The sequence below is a fragment of the Rattus norvegicus genome, chromosome 10 (genome assembly GCF_021556685.1).
Source record: "Rattus norvegicus strain SHRSP/BbbUtx chromosome 10, alternate assembly SHRSP_T2T, whole genome shotgun sequence".
Taxonomy (NCBI): domain Eukaryota; kingdom Metazoa; phylum Chordata; class Mammalia; order Rodentia; family Muridae; genus Rattus; species Rattus norvegicus.
The window spans coordinates 69256784-69284063 of record NC_141543.1 but is presented as its reverse complement, the minus strand read 5'-3'; the positions used below and the strand labels follow the sequence as shown (position 1 = coordinate 69284063).

At 45.7% G+C, this 27280-nt stretch overlaps 1 long non-coding RNA gene across 2 annotated transcripts; it reads right to left on the bottom strand.

Annotated features, from left to right (window-relative positions):
• Nucleotides 1–12480: 12480 nt before the first annotated feature.
• Nucleotides 12481–20392, bottom strand: LOC148002987 (uncharacterized). Of its 2 annotated transcripts, none has more exons than XR_015631846.1 (4): nt 19816–20392; nt 18269–18380; nt 13836–13931; nt 12481–13082 (listed from the first exon to the last, which is right to left on the bottom strand). It is a non-coding gene; the product is annotated as an uncharacterized LOC148002987 (long non-coding RNA). The 2 variants fall into 2 exon arrangements; XR_015631847.1 differs by lacking the exon at nt 19816–20392 and adding an exon at nt 18582–18716.
• Between the last annotated feature and the right edge of the window lie 6888 nt (nt 20393–27280).

The following is a 27280-nucleotide window of genomic DNA, read 5'->3' as shown; positions in this document are numbered from 1 at the left end:
ACATCCAGGCCTTTGCACATCCGCATCCCACTACTCCCCTCTAACCCCGTCCATACAGAGCTTTTACAAGTGGGATCAGCACAGGGAGGGAGACAGCTAAAACCTTGTAAATATTTTCTAGATAGGAGCTGAGGTCAGAAGAGGCCAAGGTCTGTCAGCTGAGAGTGGGTCAGGGTGTGTCTCAGCCTGTGTGTCTGATAACTAGAGGCCTCTTCTGACTCCTTGATAACTTCACTTTTCCCAGAGGACGGGAACAAACATTTATGCTTGCCAGCGATAGAGCAAAATAAGGATTCCAACTTGGTAGCCCAGCGAGTTTATTGGAGCATGGAGACGAACAGCCGTATCACCAGAAAGGCTCACCCTAGCACAGATGATGACTTTCCTATAGCTGCATAGCTAGAGTTCCCGTTAGGGTTAGCCTTCAACTCTCTGTGTTCTCTTGCACCTCCCAACCCCCAAGCATTTTACAGCAGGAACAGAGAGAGCAGCTGGAATCTCAGCCACTGCCTAGGAGTCCTCCCCACTCCCTCCTCCTGTGAAGGATGGTCACTACTTCTTGAGCGCTTCCTTGAACTTGGCTCTGCTGGGATCTGCTCTCTGCTCTGCCCATCCTGTGCTTTCCATTTTACTAGTGAAAACCAAGTCACCCTGCAAGCCACAGGCACCTGGGCTCCTTCCACCCTCCCCCTAGTCCACCCACCCGACTCTGGCCTCACTTCACTCTGGCCTCTCCGGCCGCCTCAGTCCCCTTCCAACAACCCATCAATCTTATTCCTTGGCGTCTTCACACAAGCCATTTCTTCTACCTGGAATGCTGTTCTTCCAGATGTTCATGCCACTGGCTGCCCCACCTCTGCTAAAAATGTCTGACAGCCACTCCCTCCTCCTTCTTCTGTTACACCCTCACCACGGGATTGTTACGACTTTCTCATTTTCTGTTTATTGTTGGCTGTCTCCCTTTCCCAGCCACCAGAATGGTACCTCACACAGGGTAGATACTCTAAAGACTTACAATCGGATCGGCAAGAAGAAAGGGCTCCCCAGCTGGAGCCCCAGGCTATGCAGAGACCTGTCAGTGCAGTGAGGGCAGAGTCCAAGAATCTATACTTAGAATTTATACACGAAGTCACCTGTCATCCAGTCACCGACTTGGAAGTCAGGGGGAATAAAGTGATCCTGCCTTTCAGATCACACAGCCAGGAGGATGTGACCACAGGGGGAGAGTGCATGTCAACTCCATTAGAATTTGAAGCCATAGTTAAAAGGCACACAACGTGACATTGTAAAAATGTCCCTCCCTGTATGTCATCCCTCACACCGCCACTTTGTACTAGGGACCTTGCACTAGTCAGGAAGACACCTTATCACTGAGCTAAGTCCCCAGCACCACAAAATGTTCCCAATAAAATGACGAAGGGGTCTGGAGAGTTGTCTCAGCGACTAAGAGTACTTTTTGCTCTTGCAAAAGACCCAGGTTTGGTTCCCGCCACTCACGTGGCAGCTCACAAGTGTCTGTAACTTCAGTTCTAGGGCTCTGATACCCTGTTTTGGCCTCTGCAGGCACCAGACATGCACATGGTACATAAAAATAAATACAGATGTGAGGGAGTTAGTGGTGTGTGTGGGAGCACCCTCACAGAATCAGGGAGAGAGGGGATGGGATAGCAGGTTTCTGAAGGGGAAACTGGGAAAGGGGATAACATTTGAAATGTAAATAAAAAAATCCAATAAAAAAATACTTACAAATAACTCTTGCACACAAAACAAGCCTTTTAAGTAATGTTTTTAAAGTGTGATGAAGGATACATGTTTAACTATATATGATAGCAATCTTAAGGTACCTCCCTATGGGGGCTGGGGAGATGGCTCCTCAGGTAAGAGCACTGACTGCTCTTCTAGAGAACCCAAGTTCAAGTCCCAGTACAGGCAAGGTGACTTACAACCATCACTAACATCAGTTCCCATGGAACTGATGCCCTCTTCTGGCCTCTATTGGTACTGCACACACCTGGTACACAGGTCATACAGGTAGGCAAAAAACCCACACCTATACCATAAAAGAAAAATAAATCATTAAAAAATATTTCAGTCAGTTGGTGGTGACACATGGCTTTAATTGGGAGGCAGAGGCAGATGGCTGTCTGAGTTGGAGACCAGCCTAGTCTACAGAGCAAGTTCCAGGACTGCCAAGGCTACACAGGGAAACAGTCTAAACAAAACAAAAAGTATTTCTCCCTATCCAGTAAGTGGATAAAGACTAAGCCATCCTGAGAGTTTATTTCCCAGCACCCTGTGTCACACACACACAAGCTCTACCCCAGCATGTGAACATAGCACCACATCACACACACACACACACACACACACACACACACACACACACACCCGGAATATCTATCAGGGCACATGTTTAAGCATCTAATTGGAGAGCTACCATGGCCTTTAACATAATTAGCTGGTGCTGGGAGTCATATCATAAACTTACTCTCCATTTCCCTCTGCATTGGTGGTCGTTAGGCAGGGGGTCTTCTGGTGTGTCTGAAGACAGCTACAGTGTACTTATATACATAAAATAAATAAATCTTTAAAAAGAGAGAGATGACAGAGGACAGCTGACTACAAACTCATTGTAGCGGAGAAAATGGGTCTACACATCTAAAAAAGATCCACCATTCTTCACACATGGGAGCCCAGAGAATGCAGGACTTAGTCAGGGACTCCACCTCAGACTTAGAGATGCCAATTTGAAAATAGCTGAAACTGTTAAAAACTACAAGGCCTGTCAAGTGATCAATGTGGTTGCCAGTAAAAAGAACCCCAATACTTCATACTGTAGCACCAAGCCAGGAGTCTATCAGGAAACAAACTTTATGAGATAAAACCAAGAAAATTCAGATACAGATATTTGCTATTTATAAATACCTCTTCAGGATGGACTGAGATTTTCCCAAGTAAGCAGGAGACTATTCAGATGGTAACAAAGAAACTACTGAAAGAGATTCTTCCAAGGTTTTTTTTTTTTTTTTTTTTTAAGATTATAGGGTCAGGCAATGAACCTATATTTGTGTCCCAAGTAAGTTAGAGATTAGCTAATATCCTAGAAATTGATTAGAAACCTCATTGTGTTTACAGATTCCAGAGTTCAGGGCAGGTAAAAAAGATAAATAGAACCCTAAAAGAGACCTTAACTAAGTTGACCTTAGAGACTGATGGTGACTGGGTGACTCTTCTCTTTATTGCTAATAGAGTACAGAACTCCCCATGCCAGATGGGCCTCAGCCCTTTTAAAGTTACGTTTGCTTCACCTACTGACAGAAGTTATTACAGAAACAGACGATTGCTAATTTTTACACAATTTCGAGGGTGTCCAATGAATACACAAACATGTCTGACTTAAACTTCACGCTTTCCATAAAATGTGCCGGTGCTCCATCAACTTTAGCCTGGAGAGCGGGCCCTAGTCAAGAGATCCTGCCAGGGGTCACTAGAGCTTTGCTGAAAGGATCCCTGCACTACAGCGTTGCAGCGTGGATCCACACAACCCATCCGTTTGCAGTTAAAAAAGACCTTGGCCAGCAGCAGAAGAATTCTGCCTCAAGACTCCCTCCTGTCTCCCTCTGATGGGCCCCTACCCATGCCCCAGGGACACCACAAAGACACAGCCCTGTCACTGTTTTCATAAAGCTTCAGGAAGTCCTGTGGTTGGGTCTTCTAGTCACAAGAGAAAGGCAAGGGAGTCGGGGGATGAGAGGCCAAATCTTTTAAATTCAGACTCCATTTTAGAGACTCTGATTTAAGTCTGAACTCAGGTAAACTAGCAGGCTGGTACCTAGCATTCGTTTCCAAGTTACCCCCCAACAAAACCCAAGCCTCGCTCCAGTCTCTAGGCTCACATCCAACAAGACCAGTGTCTCCAGGTTATTCCCCCAACAAATCTGCATCCCCATGTTATAAACGCACCTCCTGCCTAACGACCCCCGATGCAGAGGGAAATAGAAAGTAAGTTTATGATATGACTCCCAGCACCAGCCAATTATGTTAAAGGCCTCAGTAACTTCCCAGTCAGATGCTTGTTGCACACTCACTCCCCGCTTGTTGCTTACCGTAAAGCCGTGACCTGATATTCAGGGCTCCTCATTACCAAAACCATCCTGTGTGACGGCCGTGGGCCAGGGGCCGGAGCTAGCTGGAATGAAAAGGCCCTACTGTGATTGCATCAGATTGGCTCCCGTCTGGTTTTTGGGGTTCAACCCTTCCTTGTCACTACAGTACTTGGAAATGAGAGAAATTGTTCATGAGAAAAATCCCAGGACAGAAAATCAAAAAATACAGAGTAGAGATCAGAGTTATGGCAACAAAATGTTAGTAGAGGGGTGAGGTAAGATTCTCCCCACCCCCCACCCTCCCAAAAGGGTTTCGCTGTGTATGTAGCCCTGGCTGTCCTGAACTCTGTAGACCATGCTGGCCTTGGACTCAGAGGTCCATCTGCCTCTGCCTTCTGAGTGCTGGGATTAAAGGCGTGCACCACCACCGCCTGGCTAGATTTTCTGGTTTATTTGTTTGTTTTGTTGTTGTTGTTGTTGTTTTTAAAGATTTCCCTTTTTTTTTCTGATATAAATACGTTTTTATCTTGTAAAATACCAAACTTTTGAAAGTTCTCTCAAACCTGTCCTGCCTCAGGTGGAGGAAGTGGACTCTGGGAATATCGCTGTGAGCCTGCTGCGGTGCCTAGCATTCCGAGGGACTTGTGAGGTGGTCGCATTTGTCTCTTCGAAGGAATACAGCTGTCGCTTGATGAATGGAGGGATACGGCCCCTGCTGCGCCTGCTCAGTGCTGTGAGCTCGCCCCGCAGTAGTTACCTCTCTGCTGCTGTGATGGTGTACCTTGAGCGAAAGCAGCATATGGAAGAAAGTTTATTTTGCCAATTGTTCCATTGGATTAGGGGCTCATCATGGCAGGCAGGCCTGGCGGCACTCGGCAGACAAAGCTGCAGGACCAGGAGGATGAGAGACCACATCATCAACTCAAACATGAAGAAGAAGAAGAGAGAGAACTGGAAGTGGGGTGAGGCTACAAACACTCAAGACTCCATCTTCCCCGTAACCGGATTCCTCCCAGTGGTTCTCAACCTGTGGATTGGGATTGGGATTGAACTACCTTTTCTCTGGGGTCACCTAAGACCATCAAAAAAATAGTTTCATAAGAGTAGCAACCTCACCCTTATGAAGTGGAAATGAAAATAATTTTGTGGTTGGGGGTCACCACAACATGAGGAAATTCTGAGAACCACTGAGTTGGACTGTACCACTTCGGGCTGGAGAGATGGCTCAGTGGTTAAGAGCACTGACTACTCTTCCAGAGGTCCTGAGTTCAATTCCCAGCAACCACATGGTAGGTCACAACCATCTGTAATGGGATCTGATGCCCTCTTCTGGTGTGTCTGAAGACATCTCCCCTACCAACTAGCACCACCAGCTGGCAATCCTGGCCTATGGGGGCTGCTTCTCATTTGAGCCACTACAGACTCTCTACCAGGAATACCCGTCCCACCTTGCTTGGCTCATTTAGATCCCATTTGGACTTTAGGTACAACCTATTCTGGGACATAATTCCAGGCAAAATTAGTCCTTGCCCTGTGTGCACTTCTGCAATACTGTGATGTAACAAAAGTTCTGGGCTGGAACCTCTTGCAAGGCTGATTAACTACTTAGAACTTCAAAGGCTGTTGAGAAGTCGGAATGCTGCAGGTCCAGAGCCTAATTATAATTTATCTTGAGCTCTCCCCCAACCCCCATTATTAGCCATTCCTTTCCCATCTCTGTGTCTTACCTAACACAGTGATGATCAAATGGAGCCTTTAAAAATACTTTAATAAATTATATTAATAACTCATATAATTAATAATAATTAAATATAATATAATATTTTAAAATATATTAACTCAGCAGACCACTGGCTTCTGTGAACCCCAAATCTAAGACTGTCATCAGACAGCAGGAGACCTATAACAGAAGACTCCCTTGTCTTTGCTCTACCCCACCTCTCTGATGTTCCCATCAAGGTGTTTAAGTGTCTTGACTTGTGACTGTGTTTGTTCTGTTACTATGAAGGTGTGAAACAGCTTCCAAGTTGGCACATAGAATTTGGGATGACCTAGATCTGTGTTCTTAGGCCACGACCAATATTCAGTTCCAGAATAAACGATCGCCTATCACTGATGTCAGGCTTGAGGCGTGGCAAATAATATTCTCCACTCACCTGCCTGTGTTTCTTCATTTCTCTTTGAAATTGCTCTTAATTATTTTATGTGCAGCCTCTGTTAGCTTCTCAGTGACATTTTGAAAATTCTTCTTCTGGCTTGCTCCAGATGATACGCCCTTGAAATTTATAGCGAATCACAGGTTCATTGGGGACAGCCGGCTTTCCTCTCCATTCTGAATGCACTGGCTTTGTGTGATGCCCTGCCCCTCCTGGTGGGACTGCCTACAATCTCTCCCTTGAGTTTAAAGAAAGAATTCCTTTCCCTTTGTCCTGTAGAGTAATTCTTCTGGCACAGCACCCTCTTGGCTTCTGTTTGTCTGAAACAGTTTTCTTTTTACCTTTGCTTCAAAGGGTGGTTTTGCTGAGTACCAAGTTCTAGGTTGACAGCTGGGGTTTTTTTTCACCCTTCTGAAGATGTCACTGTATTGTGCTTTAGACACCCCACACACACACATAAATAAGTAAATAAATAAATGTGATGTGTTTTTGTTGGTGGTGATGATTTTGTTTTGTTCTGTTTTTGAGACAGTGTTTCTGTACTGAAACTATGTAGACCAGGCTGCCTTTGACCTAACAAAGATCTACCTATCTCTGCTTTCCAAGCGCTGGGATTAAAGGGGTGTGCCACCTGGGTCTTTGTTGTTTTTAAGTTCTTTAAAATACACAACCTTGGAAGTTCTCTTGAAAAACTGAGAAATTGTGGTAGCATCACTCCAGCAATAGTGGCAGATACCCTGAAGGGGCTGTGCCCTCTCTTCACCACTGGCTTCCACTGATATAAGGATTACACTTACCTCCCCTTCCCTGAGCTGAGTCAAATCTGGAAGTAGATTCTTTGGGATCTCATGGGCCTCACAGGGCTTTGCCAAACTGCTCTTCCTTTTTTTTTTTTTTTTTTTTTTTTTTGGTTCTTTTTTTCAGAGCTGGGGACCGAACCCAGGGCCTTGCGCTTCCTAGGTAAGCGCTCTACCACTGAGCTAAATCCCCAGCCCCCAAACTGCTCTTCCTTGCAAGGGTCTAAGAAGCATCTCTTTTCCCCACAATGTAAGTCACTTGCATTAGCCCCAAAGAACATGCTGGTATCCAGCTAGAAGTCTGATGCCACTGTACTTTATAGCACAAGGGAACAAGATGTCTTTGGAAGGGCTGGAGAGATGGCTCAGCGGTTAAGAGCACTGACTTCTCTTCCTGAGGTCCTGAGTTCAAATCCCAGCAACCACATGGTGGCTCAGAACCATCTGTAATGAGATCAGATGCCCTCTTCTGGTGTGTCTGAAGACAGCTACAGTATATATATATATATATATATATATATATATATATATATATATATATATATATATATAATAAATCTAAAAAAATAGATGTCTTTGGAAACTAGTTTTGTTTCTGATGGTTGGAGAGGCTGTATTCTGATGGAGGGATTCCTGCCAGCTGTGCCCAGAGTTCACAGGGCTGAGCAGGCATTGTCTACAAACATAAGATAGATTGGTGGCAATGGGCAGAGAGCCCCAGAAGATAAGTCAGAGGTTGGGGATTTAGCTCAGTGGTAGAGCGCTTGCCTAGCAAGTACAAGGCCCTGGGTTCGGTCCTCAGCTCTGGAAAAAAAAAAGAACATGACAAGTGACAAGACTATGACAAGGTCAGGATGGACAGAGTAGAGGAAGAAGGAAAAAGAGGAAGAAAGACTTTTTAAAGATTTATTTATTTATTTTATGTATGTGAATATACTGTAGCTGTCTTCAGACACACCAGAAGCGGGCATCAGACCTCATTACAGATGGTTGTGAGCCACCATGTGGTTGCTGGGAATTGAACTCAGGACCTCTGAAAGATCAGTCAGTGCTCTAACTGCTGAGCCATCTCTCCAGCCCAAAAGAAATTCTTGAAGAAGCCACAGGGAAAGGATTTACTGCTGCAATAACAAACCGAGGCCCAGAGAGACCAAAGGAAATCTTGGCAATTAGTGGTCAACAGTGAATGCGGTGGAAGCTTCAGCAGACCTGCTAAGGGAAGGGAGCAACAGAAATTAGATGATAGAGTTAGAGATCCCCACCCTTACCCCCACATAAGGTCGCCCTTAGAGAGTCCAGCAGGCAAGCTACAACACAGCCTAGGCTGATATCAGCACCTCTGTCAGAGGCAGGAGTGAGGGGTGTGGAGGGACAGACAGGCCTAACCTGCGTAAGCCACCTCGGGATACATAGCTGAGGCTGAAACCCAGCCAGAGGTGGCAAGAAAGCAAAGGACACAAACCAGCTGTTGAGTGGACACCTGCAGGTGTGTTCTCCCTACGACAGCCTATGAAGGCCTCAGCTCCCTCTACAGTCCCAGCTAGGACTACTTTGTAAACATACAGCTCTCAGGGGCTAATCTGGATAGCAGGCCCTGGACCAACGCCCAGGCGTGGCTGGTGCCTTGTCTTTTAGTTTTTCTTCTGGTTTTACTTGTATTTGTTTGTTTTTGTTTTAGAGTGTTTTAAAATTATATGTCTGTGTTTGTCTGCATGTGGGTTTGTGCTCATGAGGAGGCCAGAGGTTCCGGATCCCCTTAGAGCTGGAATGATAGGAGGTTGTAAGCTGTCAGACGTGGGTGCTGGGAACTGAGCTCAGGTCCTCTGCAAATTCAGGAAACCCTCTTAATGCTAAGCCACTGCCCCACCCCAACCCCCCTTTTAAAAAAGCTTTTCTATGTATTTCGATTTACTTGATGTTTGGCTGATAAATGCTGTCCTTACACACTCCTGAATGGGAACGGGAGTGAGTGGGTGGGTGGGGAGCTCTGGAACTGACTCCGGTGCTGACATGCTCCCAGTGAAGATAGAAGACCACACTTGTATGAAAATAGCCTCTCGGGCTGGAGAGATGGCACAGTGGCTGCTCTTCCAGAGGACTTGCATTCAGGATTCAGCTCCTGCTGATCGTTCACGGCTGGCTATAATTCCAGCCCGAGGGTATCTGATGCCCTCTCATGGCCTTTGAGGGCATTGCATATACATGGTAGGAATACATGCAGGCAAAATACTCATATACAAAATAAAATTAAAAACATTATTACTAACAGCCGGGTAGTGGTGGTGCAGGCACAGCACTCGGGAAGCAGAGGCAGGCAGATCTCTGAGTCTGAGGCCAGCCTGGTCTACATAGTAAGTTCTGGGACAGCTTAGCTACATAGGGAAACCCTGTCTTGAAAAACAAAACAAAACAAATAGCAAACAACAACAAGAAAGAAAGAAAGAAAGGAAGAAAGAAAGAAAGAAAGAAAGAAAGAAAGAAAGAAAGAAAGAAAGAAAGAAAAGAAATTATCCTTGGGAGGGGCTGTAAGTGTGGTTGGTCGTATGCTTGTTTAGCATATTCCAAAGTACTAGATGCAATTCTCTGTATCAAGCAAAACCAGACGTGATGGCTTACGCTTGCTGTCCCAGCACTCAGAAGGTGGAGGCAGGAGAATCAGAGGATCAAGGTCATCCTTGGCTACATAGTGAGTAAAAGCCAGCCCATGCTACAAGAGACTTTGTCTCGAAAGAAAGGAGGAAGGAAGAAAGGAAGGAAGGAGATGAGGGAGAGAGGGAAGAAAGAAGGGAAAGAAAGAAAATGTCCTTAGGAAATCCAATATTGTATATGACTGCCCCCCGCCCCCCATACACACACACAAATACAGTTCTCTGGGCACCTGAAAGCTATGGGTTAGGTCCCGGGTGAGTTCTCAGGACTCAGGCCAGGGTGACAGGCTATAGCAGTGAAGGAAGGGGATATGTTAAAGGACACTTAGGAACAATCAGCCTGCACATTGATGATGGGTCTAAGACAGGGAGAACTGGGAGGCTGTACAGTGATGGGTGAGGTGCAAGTGCCCACCTGGAGCACAGGACAGTCACCTCAGGCCTGTTGAGACGACACACTGGAACACGGAGGACAGGTCACCAGGATGGGATTCCCACACAGTGGCTGGCGGCCGCCAGCTCCCGCTTCCCACTCTGTCTGCATCCCTGCCCACGTCTCTTACAAAATCCTTTACAATCCAATGAACTATCAACTACAACTGCGCATGCTCAAGATCTTGCGCATATTACGTCACATCCTGTTCAGGGAATTTTTTTTTTCAGTTCCTTCTAATCTGACTTTTTTTCCTTCTGAATGTGCTTTAAGGAATTTTCAGGTGTGCATGCGTGTGCGTGTGTAATTTCTCTTGTTTTCAAAATATATAGTTGCTTGGCATGGTGGATTGTGCATTTAATCTTAGTACTCAGGAGTAAAGCAAGGGCTGGCGGATCTCTGTTGGTTCCAGGCCAGCCTGGTCTACATAGTGCTACCAAGTCTCAAAAATACAATACAAATCAAACAAACAAAATCACATGAAAAAGTACAGTCGGGCTGGAGAGATGGCTCAGTGGTTGAGAGCGCTGACTGTTCTTCCAGAGGTCCTGAGTTCAAATCCCAGCAACCACATGGTGGCTCACAACCATCTGTAATGAGATCTGATGCCCTCTTCTGCTTGTCTGAAGACAGCTACAGAGTACTTATATATAATAAGTAAATCTATTTTTTTAAAATAAAGTTGATGAACGTAGTGGTGCATTCCTATAATCTCAGTATCGGAGAGGCTGAGGCAAGAAGACTGTCGTGGATTGGAGGCTAGCCTGCACTACAAATGAGATTGCCTCTAAATAAGTGAAACAAAAGATAAAGTTGAGGGCTGGAGAGATGGCTCCCCGGTTAGGAGCACTGACTGCTCTTCCAGAGGTCCTGAGTTCAAATCCCAGCAACCACATGGTGGCTCACAACCATCTGTAATGAGATCTGATGCCCTCTCCTGGTGTGTCTGAAGACAGCTACAGTGTACTTATAAATAAATAAATCTTAAAAAAAAACTTTTAAAAAGATAAAGTTGATTCTTCTTTTTCTTTTTCTTTTTTTTAAATAGGGCTGGAGAGATGGCTCAGAGGTTAAGGGCACTGGTTGCTCTTCCAGAGGCCCTGAGTTCAAATCCCAGCAACCACATGGTGGCTCACAACCATCTGTAACAAGATCCGGTGCCTTCTTCTGGTGTGCAGGCAGAACATTATATAAATAATAAATAAATAAATCTTAAAAAAAAAAAAAAAAAAAAAAGAGCACTGACTCCAGAGATCCTGAATTCAGTTCTTAGCAACCAACCACATGGTGGCTCCCAACCATCTATAAAGAGATCTGGTGCCCTCTTCTGGCCTGCGGGCGTACATACATGTAAGCAGAACACAATACATAACAAATTAACAAAGCTTTAAAAATTTAAAAAAAGGAAAAACAAGAAAATAAAAAAAACTTAAAAATTTTTTTGAGACAGGACTTCACCATACAGCCTAGCTGGCCTGGAACTCAGTGAACTCTGAGATTGCAGGTCTTCATACGGCTTTCATTTTTGTAAATGTGTATTTGGAGGCTGGCGCATGGCTCACTGGATAAAGGTCCTTACTGTCAGGCCTGACACCCAGACTCAATCTCCAGGACCCATTTGGTGGAGAAGGAAAACTGACTCCCAAGGATGGTCCTCTGCCCTTTATACCTGCAGCAAGTTAGCATAAAGCTAAGTCAGTGAACACACACACACACACACACACACACACACACACACACACGGACATGCACACACATACATATAAATATAACTTTTAAATCTTTTTCAAAAATGTCTACTTTCTTTGCTTTCTATTTTCTAAGGGAAGGATTAGCTATCTTCCCAGTATCTACTTCAAGTGTGTCCACTGTGGGTAACAAGGTTCCCTCTCCACTGTAGAGCCAAACAGATCTAGGACAATAACAGTGGTGTTGTAAGAACCTTCCTGACAGCCCCGAACAACAGAGAACATGTACCCCTTTTGTTTCTCGTGTGTGTGTGTGTGTGTGTGTGTGTGTGTGTGTGTGTGTGCGCACACGCATGTTTTAGAAATCTACAAAAGTCATTGCAGGAAAGTTAATAAGAGAGACGCTGGTGGCCCAAATGCAGTTAAGTACCATAACTTAGAGCTAATGAGCATTTGCCTGCAATCCCAGCACTAGGGTGACAGAGACAGGAGGATCCTGGTGGCCTGCTAGCCTGACCATCTAGCTGAATTGGTGAGTTCCAGGTTCAGTGTGAGGAAAAATACTGTGGAGACTCCACATGCAGGTGTACACACACACATACACAGTGTATGTATTGGCCAATACAATATAAAACATACTCAAACATTTATATCAGAGTATGCATTTATTTTTTATTTTTTTTATTTTTTCTTTACAAGTACAAGTTTTTTTTTTTTTTTCAGTATTTCTAGGCTCTAGGAATACATTCTAACATGTGACCTGCAACTTTGTTCCACTTTTGTGTTCTAGACGTCTACTGCATGCAACAGTAGCAGCACACAGCCTATAGCTCTAACTGACAGCCGAACAAAGCAACTCAGAATGGGAGGCAGCCAGGAAGTGAGGATGAAAGGGAGGAGGAATCCCGTAAGTTATCCACAGCACAGCGAACGGCATGGGGTCAGGCAGGCAGCTCCACTTCACACATGTCAGCGAACAAGCGGGTCCTTACCAGGGAACTAACTGCTCACGATCTCCATAAAGGTACTTGGGGCCTCTTCCAGACCATCACCGTTGACTCTGCTTTCAGTCTCTTGACATCTTGGCAGCTTGAATGCTGTGACATTTAAGAACACCAAAGGAAGAACACAGACTCAACTCCACTGTAACTGACTTATTGATTACTGCTGGCAGGACAACAATCTCTGAGTCAAACTTGAGATTGCTGCTTGAAGTGAGGTGAGGGATGGATTTTTAAAGAGGAGCCCTTGAATCTGCAAAAGAAAATTGAGGCTGTTATGCTCTGCTAAGATCAGGTTGTCATGGCAACCTCAGAACAGTCCTTGAATGTCTGCACAAGCAGGTTACAGAAGCCAAATAGCAGTTAGTCATATCATAACAAGTCATGGCTGTAGGCTGTACATTTCTGGGTGAAGATCACTGAACTTCTCTTCCAAGGACTGGAGTCAGAGACACATGGCTAATGGGTACCAAGATGATCGACTATCACAAAATGGAGTTACATCACAAATGAGCAGGAGAAGAGGCCTGTTGACTGACACACCAAACTCGATTCCCTAATTGGAGTTAATATCTTGGTATTTGGGCCCACCAATCCCTTTTGAGTTTGGCTGTTGTGTGTTAGCCTCGGAAAAACTGACAATGTGGGTGTGGTAACAGAGTGGCATATGGGGGTTGAGGACTGGGAAGCTTGCCCAAAGTGGGGCTGTGGTGGCTAAGATAGCTTTTTTTTTTTTAAAGATTTATTTATTTATGTATGTGAGTACACTGAAGCTGTCTTCAGACACACCAGAAGAGGGCATCAGATCCCATCACAGATGATTGTGAGCCACCATATGGTTGCTGGGATTTGAACTCAGGACCTCTGGAAGAACAGTCAGTGCTCTTAACCACTGAGCCATCTCTCCAGCCTGAGATAGCTTTTTTTAAAGGGAAGACTAGCTGCCCATCTCTATCAAATGTCTGAGGCTGGTGATCAAGGACACACCCCCCATTCCTCTTCTTACCCCACGTAATGGCTCTTCCTGGTTGTCAACGTGACTATACCTGGAATGAACTACAATCCAGAATTGGAGGGCTCGCCTGTGATCCAGGTCTTGAGGCTGGAAGATAGAAGTTTCTGACTTGGATCTTGGCATGGAACTCTTGAGGCATAGTGGCTATGAAAGGCTTATGCCCTCCCAAGGTAGTACAAGTCTTTAATCCCAGGAGACTAAGGCAAGGAGGTCTCTGAGTTCAAGGTCAGCCTGGGACAGAACAAGTCCCAGATCCAAGGTGGCACACACCTTTAATCTGGGCCACACCTACTGGAGACCTACATAAGGACATTAGAAGAAGATTCAGTCTTTGCTGCTTGCACTTACTTACCAGCACATCTGTGGGAATCTACTTCCTCAGAAGCCCAGCTGAAACAACTAGCCGTGTGGGACTGAGCAACTACTAGCGTCTTGGATTTCCAATTCACAACTAACCATTGTTGGGGAGTTAGACGAATAAATTCCCTCAATATAGAATGATACTCCATATGTTTGTGACTCTGGAGAACCCTGACTAATACACCCTTCTACTTGACGCACTTCTGATCATCCTTTCCCACACCCCCACTTTCCTTCAGTCCTCCAGTTGAGAGGTCTCCCATAGTCTTTCTCTGCTTCCAAACCTTTCTCTGCCACAATGTGGAGAGAGCCCCTTCACCTGTGTTTGTGTATATATTTAAGTGTGTGTGTGTGTGTGTGTGTGTGTGTGTGTGTGTGTGTGTGCCAGGAGAGAGTGTTGGGTCCCCTGGAGCTGCTAGGGTTCAGACTGTAACAAGGGTGTTAAGAACTGTACATTCTGTTTCTCTGGAAGAGCACTGAACCATCTCTCTTGCCCCAGGTCTTGTTGTAGCTGAGGAAGGGTTTTGCTGTGTAGCCCAGGCTGGCTTCAAATGCTAAATCTTCCTATGTCTGCTCCCAAATGCTGTGTGTGTCATCATGCTCTGCAGGAATCTCATTTTGACACTCCCTTTTAAAAGACTTTCAGTAGGGGCTGGAGAGATGGCTCAGCAGTTAAGAGCACTGACTGTTCTTCTAGAAGTTCTGAGTTCAATTCCCAGCAACCACATGGTGGCTCACAACCACCTGTAATGAGATCTGATGCCCTCTTCTGGTGTGTCTAAAGACAGCTGCACTGTACTACTCATATACATAAAATAAATAAATCTTAACAACAACCACAAAACAAAAAAGCAAGCAAACACAGTTTGCACCCCAGCCTCTGGAAGGAGAACAGGCTTTGCATTTCTTCCCTTGAAGGGACAACTCTGTGCCTATCGTTCCAGGTTCTCCTGGTCTGAGTACAGAGCCCTCCATGTTCCCTACACAGATCAAAGCAGGGCTTTTGCCCATGTCTAGCTTGGTGAACTCATGAGCTTGCTGGGTTCTCTAATAGATCTGTGTTGAGTGCTTACTTATGTGACCCGCTCCAAACAGCTGCATCACCAAAAAGTCTCATCCATCACAAGCAATGAGTCCTCATGACTGCCCAGGTAACAGGCTCACGTTCACTTAGCCTACCATAGATTACTACACACACACACACACAGAGAGAGATAGAGGGGGTGGGGGGAGGGAGAGAAGGAGAGAGGGAGAGAGGGAGCAAGAGCGAGTGAGCTGGGGCTTCTTTAGTGGGTCCAGGAGGAGGAGGAGTTGGTTGTTAGGAACGGACTGTAGGTGGTTTTCAGTTCTGATTGACAGGTGTGGGTTACACAAGCCTTCGCTGACTGTCCACGTCCTTTCCCACGATGTATCTGTTTGCAATCACCTGTGTGTTCAGTTATGCTATGCAGTGGTATAAGATAGTAGAGTTTTCCTTTAAAAGTTGATTTTGACTCAGTCTGCCTTCCTGCAAAGCAGTCTGAGCTGGACTGACCCTCAAACCCTTACTGTCAGAATACATTTCAGGATGCTTGGCCACCAAGGAGGAGTTACTAAGGGCTGGTAGGCAGCTGAAGGTTTGAGAGGCCGCACTGTTGTTGGAGAGGGATTCGTGTGCAGCTCAGATGGGTGGGGCCCTGAGTTGCTGAGTGCATTGATGGGAAAGGGTGTGTGTGTATAGACCGAGCTGTGTAGAGTCCCTGGTTGCTAGGCAATCCCTAAGCTTGCTGGTGTCATATATACACTAGCCACATCCAAGACCATACACAGCTGGAGCATTCAGGAGTCTCCTGACTCCTCCTTTCCGTGAAAGAATGCCACGGAAAGGGGTGACTGTGGGTACACACAGCTGTTCTCATAAAGATGTCAGTGGCTGCTACGATCTGAGGACAGAATTCCACAACATTCCAAGCAGGTGTGTCCAGACCCCTCTTTTTCCCTCAGTGAGGACTGGACAATTGGGGAGAAATGTCTTCCGTGTGACTCTGGTGTGCCATGCGTAACTACTTAGTCAGTGAAAACCGGAGGAAGGGATGTGTTAAGTCAGTAGAAATGCTGGGTTCAATCCCCGGCATTGTACAAACTGCGACTGCACACACACCTGTAATCCCAGCACTCAAGAAGGGGAAACAGGAGGATCAGAGTTCAAGGCCATCCTCTGCTATGTGGTGAGTGCGAAGCTAGCCTGGGCTACAGGAAAGCCTCTCTCAAATTAAAAAAAAAAAAATTAAAGAAAAAGCACACTGGCAGGCATGGTGGTTTACACTTGTAATCTCAGCACTTGGGAATCCGAGACAGGAGAACTACTGCAAGTTTGAAGAAACCAAATCAATCAAGAAAGAAAACGCTGTGTGGCTTCTGTGTTCCAGGTTAGAAAGTTGAGGCTTCCGCTAACTGGTTCCTCCCTGGGGCTCCCAGACTCCTTTGCAGAACACAGCACAAGGGCTGCCTGGCTCATCCAGGGCCTGGGCAAGCCATAGAGGAAGGCAGGACCAAGGGAGGGGAGCCGGTTCCCTGCTACACTGACTTTTGCTACACAGCTTCCGGGAACCCCTGGCCCAGGACTCACCCTCTGTTCCTGGGTGCACTTGACTATCTGGCCAGATGTGGGCAGATTTAAACCCATTCTCAGGCTCAGACAATAAGATTCCTTGTGTATGATGTCACCTGGCCCCAGACTCAGTCCATCTTTTTTTTTTTTTTTTTCTTTTTTCTTTTTTTCGGAGCTGGGGACCGAACCCAGGGCCTTGTGGTTGCTAGGCAAGCGCTCTACCACTGAGCTAAATCCCCAACCCCTCAGTCCATCTTTAGAGCATTCCAAAGCTACAAGGGACTGAATTTTGGCTATATATTTTTAACTCTTTGAGGGAGCACTGCTTTGTAGAATATATAGTATATTTTCTTTATCAATGTTTTTAAACATTGAAAATGTTCTATAACCTGAAGTATTTCAAATATTTAGCCAATACTTGATTTTTAAAATTTTAAATTAGATATATATATTTTAACATGAACATTTTGTGTGTGTGTGTGTGTGTGTGTGTGTGTGTGTGTGTGTACCACACATGATACTTTGTACCTGTGGAGGTCAGAAAAGGGCACCAAGTTCCCTGGAACCAGAGTTATAGATGATTATAAATCTATATTCTAGGAATCAAACCTGGGTCTCCTGCAAGAGCAACAAGCTCTAATGCTGAATCATTTCCTTAGCCCCATATTTTATTTTTAAAATTAAATTATTTTTAGGTGATACATGAAAACATAAAAATTTGGGCTGAAGGCAGCTAAGAAAAGTGTTACCCTTATGGAGGACCCAAGTTCAGTCTCCAGTAAGTACTACCACCCTCATCAGGCAGCTGACCGACACTTATAACTCCAGCTCCAGGGGACCCAGTGTCCTCCTCTGGCCTCTATAGGCACTCAAATCACATCCACACTATAGATAGATAGATAGATAGATAGATAGATAGATAGATAGATAGATAGATAGATAGACAGACAGACTGACCTGAAGTTTTGATACACACACATATGTATGTATGTATTGTGATACGTGTATATAGTATGTAGTATATTATGTGGTTACATTTTTTTGAAGGAATTTGTCTGAAGGCTAACTCTCAGAGTATAAAGAGTGCAGGTAATAAGATGGTTCTGGGAGTCCAGGGGACAGGAACTGGAGTCAGCTGACACACTCTATCTATGGGACATCACTAGCTGAGGACATTCGCAGTAACCCTGTCTATTACTCAGAAACAGCCAGTTAAAATGTCTCAGAAGGAAACTACGGGTCTTCTGGCCTTTGTCTCATGGTTTCTATAAATTGTAAGGCTGCCACAGACACATGGAAAACATGATAGGTTCTTTTTCTCTGTTTGGCTAAAGCAGTAAATAAATCCAGCATCCTTTTCCAATTTCCGTCTCCTGACTTCTTTTGGAACACAGGGCAGCTGAGGTGGTAGATGTAGAGGAGACCTGAGGAATTCAAGATTCTGGTCCTCGAGAGAAAGAGAGGCTGGTCTTACCGAGTCGCTTGCTACCCCTTGGCAAGGTGTCCAGTTAGGAAGTCTCCTCACAGCCACTCCAGAGTGGTGGGTCCAGCCAGGCATAGTTTTTGGAAGACAAGAGGAGTGTTCTCTGGAGAAAAAGCGGATCTGCATTTTACTCTCTTTTTTAACTGAGGATAGGGAGGATTTGGGGCACCTTGGGTCAGTCCCCCACACCCAAAACCCTTGGCCCTACAGCAGGTAGCCTGTTGAGGACAGACCCCATCCTGGCACAGGGTGAGACTTTGCAGTGTACAATGCTCACCACCCCACAAATAGATTCAGGACTCACACTTGAGCTGCAAGGCCTGTTTCCACCTCTGTGTCCTGGGATCTCTCACAGAGGCTCTCCCGGGGACAAGGGCTGGAGCCAGTTGACACTCCTGACCTCCTCGGTCCTGCTTGGTCCTCTCCCTCTCCTCCAGACCTGCACAAGTTGCTCTTGCTTGCCCCCTGGTGGCCATGTCTGCAATGGCCATCTGAGAAAAAGTCCCTGTCCTGCTTACACATTCTGAACTTGAGCCAGTGGGGTCAGCCAGTGTATCCTCCACAGAGATGCCAAGAAAGAGTGCGGGCTAGTGGGGCTGGGGATTTAGCTCAGTGGTAGAGCGCTTACCTAGGAAGCGCAAGGCCCTGGGTTCGGTCCCCAGCTCCGAAAAAAAAAGAACCAAAAAAAAAAAAAAAAGTGCGGGCTAGTGAGGTGACTCCAGGGTAGGAGTGGGATGGGTTAAAGGCACTTGCCACCAAGCTGGACAACCTGAGTTGAATGCCTGGGAGCCACGTGGTTGAAGTCAAGCTCTAAGTCCTGTTAAGGGTATAAATGATACATGACAAGTCTCTGGGTCAGGCTCCAAGGTGTCAGAGTTTAGTTATGAAGTTTCGAAATGTCTACCATTCTTTTTGGGCTTTTTCTCTCCACCCATCCATTCAGAGCATGGAAGGACCCTGCTTTGCATTGCTGACCTGAACCCCAACTGTCAGTCATAAAAGGTTTTTGTGAGGGGGTGGGGGCGGCATATCTTAGAGCTTGAAGACAAGACTGGCATCAAGTGAAGGACAAGAGCTCCTAGATGGGAGGAGACAGGCGCCAGTGCCGATGGTTATGGTTGATATCCCTGAGGCAGTACAAACTGGAGATCTGGAGCTTAATGGCCTGTAACCTGGAAGATACCAGGCTTATGGAAGAGGTGGAAGGAAGAAGAATTGTACTAGTGAGCCGGCCCAGGAGAGATGGTAACGGGGAAAGCCTGTCTCGGGTGTCCTGTTGCAGAAATGCTCCCTCAGAGGCAATCTCTGTTTTTCAGCCGTTTACCTGCAGTTTGCACTGTCTTAGTTACTTTTCTATTGCTGGGATGAAGTTGCCATGACCAAGGCAAACAAGAAAGAGCTCGTTGGGGCTTGCCGTTGGCTTATACTTTTTCTCAACTCTAATTTTAATAATGGTTCTTAATGCTTTTAGAATGCTAGCCCACCACCCACCGGAGATAGAGGAAAAGAAAGGTTATTAGGATACGGGGGAAGTGGACCTGTTTAGAAATGGTTCTTTGGAGCAAATCCCATCTGCGTTGTCAGGAAATCAGCAGTTCAGTTCGCAGGTCAGCAACAGCAGCTCAATCCACTCGCAAACACTTCACGGATACACCAGCAGTCCAGTTCAGTAGTGTAGGGATAGCAGCAGCGGTGGCACGACCTGTCAGTAATAGCCAGGCCTCAGCTGGATGAGCATGAGTCAGCCTAAGGGATTAGGACCCTCAGGGATGCCAGAAGAAGTTCTTGGCTGTGCCTCTCTCAATATCCTAAAGATCAGTGAAGACCAAGAACTGCTGCACAGCTAGCTCTGCGGGCAAGCCCCTCCCACCGTCCACTGAGTCCTATTTATACTCCCTCCAAGCATCACATGTCCTCTCGGGTCTCGCATCACCACGTGCCTCAGCACAAGAGTCTGTCTTAGCAAAACTCCAGGTGAGTCTGTATCGGCCGACATCACTGCCAATAGGCCCAAGTCCTCGAAAGCAGCAAGAAGCCACCAGCATATCACCAGAAGGTTTTTTTGGTATGCTTCTCTCTCTCTGGAGTCATGACCAATGGAGCTCAACAGTGTGTGTAAGGCAAACCAACACATGTGTGTTATCGAAGAATCCTTCGTCACGAGTCCTTTCACATGCCTCCTTTAGCAAAACACCCTGTAACCTGTAACACCCTTTCACCCGTGTCTGCTTCGGCGAAACGTTCCTTCACGCGTCTGCCTTAGCAAACATCCTTTCACCTGCATCTCCACTTCAGCAAAACATTCCTTCGTGCGTTTGCCCCAGCAAAACACCGTCCACCACCACTGACTTTCCAAAGAACCCTTCCGCTTCCGCTTCCACTTACAGTTTCAGGCGGTGAGTCCGTGACCGCTGGAGAGACGGCGCAAGCAGGCAAGCACTGTGTTGGAGCAGTAGCTGAGACCTTACGTCTTGAGATACAGACATGACGAGGAGAAAACTAATCGGGTGTAGCGTGGGCTTTTGAAACCTGAAAGCCCGACCCCTAAGTGACACAGTTACTCCAACAATGCTGCTCTCCTAAATCTTCCCAAACACAAACACTTTAGCCATCGGACGGAGCGCTTAAACCTCTGAGCTTATGGGGGCCATTCTCATTTAAACCACCACAGGCATTTCCTCTTCAGTCCACTGGCGTAGGCACAGCATTCTTCTCCTAGGGCCAGGCAGGTACCATGTTGTGCCACCATAGGCATAGCAAAACCACTGTTTGTTTTCTTTTCTTTTCTTTCTTCCCTTCTTTCTTTCTTTCTTTCTTTCTTTCTTTTTTTTTTTTTTTTTTTTTTTTTTCGGAGCTGGGGACGGAACCCAGGGCCTTGGGCTTGCTAGGCAAGCGCTCTACCACTTAGCTAAATCCCCAACCCCCTGTTTGTTTTCTTTAATCTAATTTTTTTACTGATTCACTTCACATCCCGCTCACTGGCCCCCTCCTGGTAACCCTTTCCCACAATCCTCCCAGCCCCTCTCCCTGCCTGCACACAGTTTTGGAGTACTTCTGAGACAAGAAACTCAGCCCAGTCTTGAAAGGTCTTGAAGTCTATTGACATGTGGTCCAGTCACATAGCTAATTGGGCCATTAAATTTTGCTAAGCATAAGAAGTCAATCTGAAGCCTGACATATCTATAATCCAGCACTTGGGAGGTAGAGACAGTGAATCAGAAGCTCAAGGTCATCTTTAACCCTACAGTGATCAGCCAAGGACAGCCTGGGCTACATGAAACTCTTTCTAAAACAAATCTCCAAAACAACAAATACTAAAAGCAAACTATACAAATCTGAATTCACTTACTCTTTGTCAACTGGATACACCTGAGAAAAGGAAACCTCAACTGAAAGTTTTCTTGCATTGGTGTGGTCTGGAGGGCACGTCTGTGGGGACATCCTCTTGATTGCTAGTCGATGTAGGGGTGCCCAGCTTACTGTGGGTGGTACCTCCTACTGTATAAAAAGCCAGCTGAGCAAGCCAGAGGGAGCACACCAGTAAATACATTCCTCCTCGCTTTCTGCCTCAAGCCCTGCCTTGAGTTCCCACCAGGGTTCCCTGGAAGAGGGACTGTAACCTGTGAGCTCAAATAAACCCTTTCTACCCCAAGTCGCTTTTGCATATGTGTTTATCACAGCAACAGAAAGCAACGGGAACAGAAGGGAATCCGCTGGACAGCTCTCCCAGGCAGAAGGATCCCTAAAGGGCACAGGGAGTGGTTGACAGTTACAACTTGGATATAGGCTGGGATGAAACAAGGATGTGGGGGTTGGGGATTTAGCTCAGTGGTAGAGTGCCTGCCTAGCAAGCGCAAGGCCCTGGGTTCGGTCCCCAGCTCCAAAAAAAAAAAAAAAAAGAAAAGAAAAGAAAAGAAACAAGGATGTGGTTGCTATTCATCCAATTAGTTTGAAGACCAGGGGTCAAGGTGAAGCTCTCAGTGCTCTTCAGCACCGTGCCTGGTAGCACCCGCCATGATGATGGTGGACTCTACCCTTCTGAACTCTGAGTCCCAAATGAACTCTTCCTTTTATAAGTCTTACTGCAGCAATAGAAAAACAACTGAGACAGATGGGATCACAGTTCTAGGTGGGGGCGTGGCTGGTGGCAGAGAAGCCAGTGGTTGAGTAGGTTCTTCTATAAAGGAGGAGTCATGGAGAGCATCATCAGGGACGGAGCCGATGGGAGTGGGCCAGTGTAAGAGGATCTAGCTAGCTACCCTGAAGGTTGGCATTAACTGTCAACGTGACAGGTTGTAGCAACACCCAGGAAACAAACTTTTGAGCATCTCTGTGGGTTTCTAGACTCGATTAACTGATGTGGGAAGACCCAGCCTTGAGTTGGAGAGATGGCTCAGTGGTTAAGAGCACTGACTGCTCGTCCAGAGGTCCTGAGTTCAATTTCCACCAACCACAACGTGGCTCACAACCATCTGTAGTCGGATCTGATGCCCTCTTCTGGTGTGTCTGAAGATAGCAAGTATACTCATATAAAATACAATAAATAATTTTTTTTTTATTTTTTAAAAAAGACCCAGCCTAATGGGGTTGGGGATTTAGCTCAGTGGTAGAGCGCTTGCCTAGCAAGCGCAAGGCCCTGGGTTCGGTTCTCAGCTCCGGAAAAAAAAAAAAAAGACCCAGCCTAAATGTAGGCAGCATCTTTGTGCAGATTGGATACAAAGGTGATGGTGACCCTAGCATAGCACAGCACAGCACAGCACAGCCTAGCCTAGCATAGCACAGCAGCCCTCTCCTCCCCCTCCCACCCTGCTTCCTGACAGTGGATGCAGTGTGACTCACTGCCCCTGCACCAGGACTGCCCACCTACTCTCCCAACCCTCTGAGAGTGTAAGACAGGCACTGTAAGACAGGCACAGAGGGCAAATTAATGGGCGTTCTTTTATTATAGTTAATGGAAGTATATGGTCTTATCTGTAGGATCTATCTGGATAGACAAGCAAGCATCTCATTACCTTATCAAGTGATAAAATTTACAGCACCAGTTAGATTTCTTGAAGTTGTCTGTTCAGGGTAAGTGGGGCATTAGGTTGCCAGGACGTAGGTTCTAAAGGTTTTTGGTTTTTTTTTGTTTTGTTTTGTTTTGTTTTCTTTCTTTCTTTTTTTTTGTTGTTGTCGTCGTTTTTGAGACAATGTTTCTCTGTGTAGCCCAGGCTGTCCTGGAACTTATTATGTAAACCAGGCTGGCCTTGAACTTAGAGATCTGCCTACCTCTGCTTCCTGAGTGTCAGGATTAAAGGCAGTTTACAAATCATTAGGGTCAGGCTCCAAGTGAGTTAGGTCCTGATTGTCAAAATATGAGAATTATATTTTATCTTTGTCCTTTTCATCCTTTTGACTGTGGTAAACTGTGGGGCATCTTGATAAGATCCAGTTAGGATGGGGTCCCTACAGAGCATGTGTGGCTGATCGTTGCTACTTTGTGGGTTCTTCTTTTTCCTATCCTTTATCCCCCACTCTGGCTTAACTTTCTATCATTAGCTAGGAGAGAAAAAGGATAGAGGGAAGAAAGAGAAATGGAGATCATTGAATATAACTTCTTTCTTCTTGCCCACAACTAACAAAGTGCATTCACCCCCCCCTGAATGACCAACGACCACCAACACCACCTCTCAGGAAAGTATCCTTTGGGGAGAGGATAGGGGGTTTGTGGAGGGGAAACTTGGAAGGAGGATAACATTTGAAATGTAAATAAATAAAATAACATATATATATATATATATATATATATATATATGTATGTATCCTTTGAAAAGTTCTCAGAATTCCAAATGTCACACAATCACAGAAACCATCTACAGCTGGTAAAACCACAACTCTGCTAGGGCATGAGGCAAATCATAGTCAGCTGCTGCTTCAAGTGGCCCCATATCCCTACAACTAAGATTAAAACAAAAGCACATTTTTATAATATAATCTGTGGGGTTGTTGTTGTTGTTGTTGTTCAAGACAGGGTTTCTCTGTGTAGCCCTGGCTGTCCTGGAACTCACTCTGTAGAACAGGCCAGCCTCGAACTCACAGAGATCCACCTGCCTCTGCCTCACAAGGCTAGGATGAAAGGCATGTGCTACCTACCACTGCCTGGCTTATTTCCACATTTTTTAATGAAACCAAAATCCAGAATTTGGGGGCTGGAGAGATGGCTCAGTGGTTAAGAGCACTGACTGCTCTTCCAGAGGTCCTGAGTTCAATTCCCAGCAACCACATGGTGGCTCACAACCATCTGTAATGGGATCCAATGCCCTCTTCTGGTGTGTCTGAAGACAGCTATAGAACGCATATAAAATGAATAAATAAATGAATCTTTTAAAGAAAAGGAAAAAAATTCCAAAATTTTCAGTACAGGCATGAGATTGTGCTGGGTGATTTTGGTAAGCACTCAGGGAGTCGAATCCTGCTGGGTTGAGCATCATGAAGAAGTAAAAACAATTTCATGACTGATCATCTTAACCATTCTTATCTAGAGAACAGAAGGATCAAAGCTGGACTGGCACTGTCCTTGGTCAAAGGGCATTAGTCATTTGTGCTAGCTCAGAGGGAAGATGCTTGATGACTTTCAGTTGCATGGTGTTTATTTTGATATATTGTGGTCACAGAGTCACTTCGACTCTGTCACAGTAATAAAAAAAAAATAACAGTAAAGATACTGGAAGCCAAGCCCATACAATAATCAGCCATTCGGGTTAGCTCAGCATGCAGGACTTTCATTGCAAAAACTAGGGAAGCTGGGGCAGCTGCTAACCTTCCTTATCAGCCACTGACAAGCTATCAGAATCTTTTTATTTTTCTATCTTTCTCCCTTGGTACAGTGATTCTTCGCAGAGTACTTGTCAAGCTCTTCCTAGCCATTAGACGATATATGAGTTAACACAAGTGTTATCTACCATGCACATGTATCTGTACAGCACAAATGCCAATACTCACAAATCAGTTCAGTGCACAGTGACTTCAAGGCCAGCCTGGGCTACATGAGATTCTATCTTAAAAAAAAAAAGCTCTCTTTCTCCCCCTCGCAGGCAGGAGAGCTGGCCCTGCCCCTCACTGGCTGCAGCACTCAAGAGGGCAGGTCTGCATCTTGCCTGGGCAGCACAGTAGCAAAGGAGTCAATGAACCAGCCTGGAGGGCATGAGAGTGGGAGAGCTGGCCCTGCTCCTTGCCAACTGTGGCACTGGGTGAGCTCTCTGGGGCAGTGTTGGAGAGCTCACCCTGGTGGTGTGGGTATGGGAGAGCTTGCAGGCTGACCAAGTTACCCAAACCCACATCCAAGGCTTTGAGTTGGCTCATCCCAACATTTCCCTCATCTATGAACTGCAGATCCAAAGCTGCAGAATCTCCATGACCCAGGGCAACAACAGGATATCAGAGTGGAGTCTCAGTGAAGATCCAGTATGGATAGTGCAGTAGAAACCAGAGGCCTCAAACTACACCTATGATTCATTACGATAAACATTTGCAAGTGAAGATGTGTGGACAAAAGGGTATACTGTGGGACACACTGTGACACACTACAGATTCCACAATGAGGTAGGTTGGTTTTGTTTTTGTTTGGGGAGGGTATTTTGTTGTTGTTTTCTTTTATGGGGAGGTCGCAAGGGTGGAGGGTAGATATGAAGAGAAGGGGAGAAGAATCAATAAAAAAGATTCTTATAGGGGCTGGGGATTTAGCTCAGTGGTAGAGCGCTTACTTAGGAAGCGCAAGGCCCTGGGTTGCGTCCCCAGCTCCGAAAAAAAGAACCAAAAAAAAAAAAAAGATTCTTATATGCACACATATTAAAAACACAAAAGTCATCTCTTCCTATTCACACACACACACACACACACACACACACACAGAGAGAGAGAGAGAGAGAGAGAGAGAGAGGAGAGCACCAAGCACCATTTTCTGTATATGCATAATGATGTTTTGGTCAATGATAGGCCATGTATATACAATGGTAATCCTATAAGCTTTTTGCTTTGCTTGGAGTGTCTCGCTATATAGCTCAGGCTAGGCTTGAACTCCTAACCTGCCTGCCTTAAACTCCTGAACACTGGGATTCCAAGCAGGCACCGCCATCCATAGGTAGTAGTACCATAAAATTATATTACCTGCTGACATTCGCTGTTCCAGTTTGTGCAAGAACACTCTATGTTTGCACAATGGCGGGATTGCTCAACAAGACATTTCTCAGAACATACTTACATTATGAAGTGACACATGACTCGGTGCCATAAATCCCACATACATGTGAATCTGTCTAAGCATACAGACGACACACCAAAAGTAAGCCTATAACTAAGGCCATCAGAGACAGCTAGTCAGCCGTGAGAGGACCAGTAAATGGGCCTGTGTGAGTGACATGGGAACAAAACAGCAGGGTCTGCGAGCCTCCTCATGTTTTACGGGCTGAGACTGACTTCCAGGGATGCTGGAATAGCTCAATGGTAGAGCTCTTGCCTAATGCGTATGGGCTTCAGGTTCAAGTCCCAGCACTTCGGTTCACAAAAAAGAAAGGAAAGCAAATAGAAAAAGGCAGACGTGGGAAAGGGAAGGGGAAAGAAAAGGACAGAGGAAAGAAATAAACAAATGAAACCTCAGCTAGGTGCGGTGGTGCACACTTTTAATCCCAGCTCTAGGGAGACAGATAAGAGGCTCTCCTGAGTGATGCCAGCCTGGTCTACAGAGCAAGTCCTCAGCCAGCCATAGTGAAACCCTGTCTTTTTTATTGTTTTGAGATTTATTCTTTTTTTTTTTTTTTCGGAGCTGAGGACCGAACCTAGGCAAGTGCTCTACCACTGAGCTAAATTCCCAACCCCAGATTTATTCATTTTATGTACATGAATACACTCTAGCTGTCTTCGGACACACCAGAAGAAGGCATCAGATCTCATAACAGATGGTTATGAGCCACCATGCAATTGCTGGGAATTGAACTCAGGACCTCTGGAAGAACAATCGTTGCTCTT